A 6,311-nucleotide genomic window follows, 5' to 3' on the forward strand; every position below is an offset into this window, starting at 1 on the left:
CAGACCTCAGGTTCCTGTTTCAGCCTGAGTGTCCCTGCAGAGGAACAGGGCATCCTTCAGGCACTTCCACAAGCTCAGAGTTCTCTTTTCATGGGGAATCTGGGATGGAAATCTCTTGCTAAAAAGGACAAAAGCAGAGGGAATGAATTGGAAATGATTAGGAAAAAAATGACCCTTCTTACAAAGTTCATTCCCTGCATTTCTCCTTTTCAGATTCTTTCAGTCATCTCCTCACAGAGGTCCAGCTTGTTCTTGTGCTTCTCATGAACTGATGGTACTCTTGATTTATACCAGTGCAAGAGATATAGAATCAGCTAAACTGAACACAGAATCAAACTCCTTATATAAGCCCATTTTCATGTTCTAGATCACTTTCAAGACGTGTGTGGGAGTGTTGGAATTATTATGACACAACTCTCCATTTCTGGATGCAGGCTCTGGAGATTCTTTCTCTGCATTCAGTCAGGATTGCATTCCCTAACAATTCCTGGTACCACCTCCTGTTTCCCTAGATTAGAACAGTAACAATGAAAACCTTACCCACAGCACAATTTCCCAGCCCACAGGGAAAAGAAAGAACAAGTTATCAAGTTCTCAAAACATTTATCCTGCTTTGCTGCAAAAATCGTGCTGCCCTCACAGTGTGGAAAGCCAAGAGAAGCTGCAGTTGGTGGCACATCTTGTGACAGGAGCTTGACCTCGTTCTCCAGGAAAGGTTCTCGGAAAGAGCAAACATCACTGTGAAGAAGATTCTCGAGAAGCAGAAGAACTTTCCAGAAGTGAAATGAAAATGGAAAGAAACAACCCAAGATGTTCACATATACTATTAATTCCTTTCCTTATATGCTCCCTTTTTCTGGTTCTACATCACAGTAATTCCAAACTGATCGTATCTCAAACACCTAGGACTCAGGAAGTTTTATGCACTGTACAGTATCATTAGCTACACACATTTTGCCTTCTCCCTGTTTGGCTTTGAAAGCAATGCTGGAGACACCAGAAACCTGCAAATGAAAGATTTTAGAGCACAGTGCTTTGGTCGGCTGTGAGTTCTAGAGACAGGGCACGGGCTCCCACAGTATTTCACCCTCAGCAGGGACAATACACAGCAGCAACAAAGGTGATTCCTAGGACATTGTGCAGGGGTCAAGGCTCTGTGTCTCGACTTAACATGACAAAGTTCACGTGTCTTGACAGACTCAGGATCCAAACTAGTTTGCTTTTCTAGCTGTGCCGATGAACAGCAGGAGAAATAAAGCAGCCAGCAGTTTCTCTGCAGAGAGGGCCTTTGCTCCAGGCTGAAAGTGCTGGATTGGCAGGGAGGGGGCAGGCAGCTGAGAACTGAGCTGCTATATCGGATTGGCACCAAACTGGGCAAAAATAGCAGTTTCACTCTTTTATTTTAATCCTCCTTTTGGCAGTCTCCGATTTTCTCCTGGAACCGGACAAGAAAACAGGAACAGCCCTGGGGACGAGGGCACCGAGCCGGGTGTGGCCCCTCTGCTGCCGCTGCCCACCCGGAGCGGCCGGGGAGCAGCGCTGCCCTGCAGGGGCTGCATTTCTCACTCCTCATGTGCTGCTCTGCCCTCCCACGGGGCTGGCTCTGCCTGGCGCTGCCAGGCTCCTCATTCAGCACTTTCCTCTGCTCCAGGGGAGAGTCCGGACAGCGCTTTGCTTGCTTGTGAGGAACAGACCGCAGAGCGGGGTGGGCGGGCGGGATGGGGCCCGGGGCATGCGAGCATGAGGGGCAAGCTGCAAAATGCCAGAAACAGAAGTTCGAATCTAGTGAAGAAGAAGCTAAACAAGACGGTGGTTTTGGCGTGGGTGCAGGAAGAAGAGATGCTCCGTGACTCTGGTTCGGCCCCGGAGCGGAGCGGCCCGTGCTGCCCCGAGGGGAGCGGGGCTTGGCTGTGGGGCACAAGGGGCGGAACTGGGAACGGACACACGGGGAACGAACACACGGGGAATGGACACACGGGGAATGGACACACGGGGAACGGACACACGGGGAATGGACACACGGAGAATGGATACACGGGGAATGGACACACGGGGAATGGACACACGGGGAATGGATACACGGGGAATGGACACACGGGGAATGGACACACGGAGAATGGACACACGGAGAATGGACACACGGGGAACGAACACACGGGGAACGGACACACGGGGAATGGACGCACAGACACGCGGACAAACGCTCCCGGCACTTCGGCAGTGGCAAAAAAGCAGCGATTTCACCGACCCGCTGTGTCCCTTCTCTTGTTCCCCATCTCCCACTCCAGCTGACCCACGCCCTGTCGCGCTCTTTGTTTGGTGCTCTACCCCTACCACCTGCCACCTCCCCGGCGTCCCTCTCCTTACTCCGGGCCGGGCCATGCCCCGGACTCCGGGCGGGACTGCTCCGTCCCCGTCACCGCCCCCCATCCCCGTCTCCGTCCCCGTCCCCGTTCCCGTCCCCGCCCTTCCCGCCGTGCTCTCGCCTCCGCCCGGCTCTGCCCGTGCTGGCGGTGCCGCTGCTGGGCGGGCCTCAGTGCCCGGGGCTGGGGCGGCATCACCGCCCTTTGGCTCCACCTGGCTCGACCCCGGCCCCAACGTGGGATCCAGCCCCGGCCCCGTCCCCGGCCCCGGCTCCTCCCGGGGCCCGTGGAGGACACACGCGGCGCGGCCGCTCCCGCCGCCTGCGCTGCGGCTCCCCCGGCCCGAGCTCCGCCGCTCGGCAGCGCGGCCGCCGGCCCCGAGCCGCCGCTGTCCCGTTCCAAAGAGCGAACGCCTGGGGCTGCCCGGCCCGGGGCGGCTGAGGGGCGCTCGGGGGCCGTTCCTGGCCCCGGGCCGAGCGCTGACAGCCGCGTCTCGCCGGCAGGGAAGACCCAGGTGGGACTGAAGGAGCAGAACCGGGTGGGTTCGTGCTGGGAGAGCGGGCGTGGGGTGAATGCTGCATCCCTGATGCAGAGCATCCTGCTGCGGGGTCCTGCACAGCGACATCAAACCAGAGAACATCCAGGGAAGGAGAAGGAGCCCCTGGAGAAGCTGTACCAGGTGGGGCTGCTGCTGGAGACACCAAGGACAACCTCAATGATGACAATCTGTTCCTCGACCTGGCCAGCTGAAGATGATGGACTTGGATTCTGGCACCTTCTGCACAGATCCACACCCAATTTGTGGGTGAGTCCACAGCCAGGGGGATGCTCCCAGATCTGGGCACAGCATGGCCTGGCCGGGCACCAAAGGTTCCCCCCTTTGCTGGGGCAGATGCAATGAATTCTTCAGGGGCTGCCAAGCTGCTTTTTGGCTCTGGGCAGTTTCTGAGGGGCTGGATGTGCCATGGCTGGCTGCAGGCTGGGCACAGTCCTGCCCTCCTGCTCTGTGCCCAAGGCAGCAATGATGGGCAGCTTTGGGCACCGCTCTGGGCACGGCCAGCATGGCCTGGGCACGGCGGGAGCTGGGACAAGGGGGACAGGAGCCTTCAGCTGACGGGCGGTTTCTGGTTTCTCTCCTTGCAGCCGGGCTCTGTGGATGCTGAGGCTGCTCTGGGCTCTGCCAGGGCTCTGCTGGGCTCAGCCCTGGGCACGGCTGGGCCCGCTCTGCCCTCACATGGCTCTGACAGCTTTGCATCAGATGAGCCCGTTCCCAGCACAGCACCTGAGCTTTGTGCTTCTGCAGGTGAGTGAGACTCTCCTGCAGGCCAAGACACTGCAGTTAGAGACACACATCCAGTTGGCAAGAGCCCAAACTCTCCACAGTCCCAGCTGAACACCTGGATCTCCACAGGATGTTTTATTAGTTCCACTCTTTATTCCTTCTTAGCTGGAATTGTGCAATTGCACTTTCTTTTTCCTCTAAAAGTGCCCTGAGTGGACAAAATCTGGTGAGTGGGCCGTGCTCCTAAGGCAGTGCAGGCTGGAGCTGAGGATGGAGAATTGTCCTTCTGTACTTCCAAACCAAGCAAAAAGCCATAAGTGAGACTTTCTTTAAAAAAACCCTGATAATTTCAAAGGGAATGTGCAGCTCATTCACAGTGAGAAGCAAGGGCATCTTCTAAAGGATCTGGGCTGTGACAGAATTTAGATTCCCAGTCCTGCTTGGAGCTGGCAGGGCACAAAGGAATTTCTTCTTGCTTCCCACCGGTTTCACCACAATTTAAAATAATAATATTGGAAACAAACCCCAAAATTTTTTTAAAAAAGGTTACTGAGACCAGTAAGATGCATCAATACCATCACCTCTTTACAAAGTAAATAACTGAGTTTTCTATTTCAAAAGATCAGTTACCTCTTAATTCAAAGTTAAAACAGAAGGTTTTTCACTGCACACTTGGTATTTTTATCTTTAACATTTTATAGAGGCTTTTTTTCCTTTTTCTCTTCCTTAAAACAGAAAACATGCCATAAAAAAGGAGTGTCCTCTGCTGCTGGTTCCCGTGTGGAGCAGCTCCTTCCTCCTGGCTGAGCTTCTCAGGCAGAGCCCGGCAGCTCCTGGCCCTGCAGGGCTGAGGCTTTTCCCCATTGCTGGGCACAGACTGGTGGAGCAGCACTGCAGAGCACGGGGACACACAGAGGGGCCAGGAGCAGCTGCCTTTGTCCACCTGGAGCTGCAAGGGCCAAACTCTGAGCAGACAGGGCTGGCAGAGACTCACAGGCTCCTGTTTGCTGTGCTGCCCCACTGGTGCCCAGCCCAGCTCTGTGTGGGGCAGAGGGAGAACAAGGGGCAGCTCCCTCCCAGCCCCCAGCCCAGGGACCCCTCTGGCCCCGGGGCTTGGGGCACTGTCAGCACCCACTGCTGCAGCCACCGCCTCTGCTGGCACTGACAGCAACACCCAAATTGTGGCTGATCCCGAGGGAGCAGCAGCAGGGCCTGGATCTGATCCCTGACTCTGGGGCAGGGCTGGACAAACGACCCCCACAGCAGCAGCAGCAGCAGCAGCAGCAGCAGCAGCAGCAGCAGCAGCAGCAGCAGCAGCACATGGACCTGACTTTCAGCACAGCCCCTGCCACTCTTCCCTCCCGAGTGCAGTGGTGTCACAGCAGCCTGGGCCACCTGGGAGCCCCCAGGGCCAGCAGGGACTGGAGATGGCAGCCCTGGGCTCCTGGAGGTTGTGCAGGGAACAGAGGTGGGGACTCCCTGTCCATGTGGAGCTTCCAGATGGAAAAGGCTGCTGTGAGCAGGCAGCTCCAAGGGCACAGAAAGGAGGGGCTGGAGCCCCTGATCTGTGCCAGTGCCACAGTCCTGGGCAGCAGCCACCGAGCACAGGGGGAACAGAGGGCACAGCAAGAGGGACAAAACCAGTCAAGGTCAGAGACTGGGAAGAGCCAGAGCTGGGAGCAGGAACAGCTGCTTCACTGCACCCTTGGAGAAAGCTCTTGGCTGCTTCAAAGTGCTGAAAGGTGTGAAGGGCAGGGAGGAGAGCACAGCAAACAATGCTCCTGTTTCCACAGCCTCCCCTCTCAGTGTCCCAGGAGGAATTGGATGAACTGTATTCTTCTCTCTGAGCCATCTCGTTCAGCATGAGCAGCTCAGCACCAGGAGCTAAAGGAGCTGAAGCCTTAGGCCACAAGAGCTGACCAAGAGGGGACTTTTGACCAAAGTAATGCTGCCAACAGGGACCTAACTGAATGCAGCAGATGGAATCCTGGAATTATAGAATCCTTTGTGTTGGGAAAGACCTCTGAGCTCATCCAGTCCAGCTGTTCACCCAGTACTGTCAAGTGTGGAGAGTTTTGTGGAGGACTGGCTAGGTGAGAAGGGACATGATGAGATTCCGCTAGTCAGGAAATAAGGCCTTGGGCAAGAACATTGTGCCTTTGAGCAAGGAGCAAGGAAATCACGGGATGTCAAAATAAGAATTAGCTTTTGTCAAAACAAGAACTAGCTGTTGTGGTGGAGCCACCACAGCCATCTGGAGTATGCAGCAATATGTGCAGGGATGACGTTTAACAAGGTTAGAGCACAGAACCCATGATGAGCTTAGCTTTTGCAATATGTATGAGCCTTATTATTATGTCTATATAACTGCAGCCTTCTGATCAATAAATTGAGACTTGCTGATCATCATCTGGTGTGCTTGTCTCCCATTGTTCCCAGCAGTCAAGCCCAGCACTAAACCCAGTCCCTGAAGTGCCAAGGCTTGGACAACAGGCCCTGAGCAAAAGGTGACCTCTGGATTAACATTCCAACCAAAGGTTATCCTTATATTAGCAAATATACATGGTCATTAGTGCTGTGATAAATGTATCCACTCATGAGTGAAACATGGATTGACCTTTCTGTATTTGGAAACCAGACAAGGCCATGAAATCTGACATCTGGCC

This window comes from Sturnus vulgaris, unplaced genomic scaffold (assembly GCF_052056855.1).
Source record: "Sturnus vulgaris isolate bStuVul1 unplaced genomic scaffold, bStuVul1.hap1 Scaffold_153, whole genome shotgun sequence".
Lineage (NCBI taxonomy): Eukaryota > Metazoa > Chordata > Aves > Passeriformes > Sturnidae > Sturnus > Sturnus vulgaris.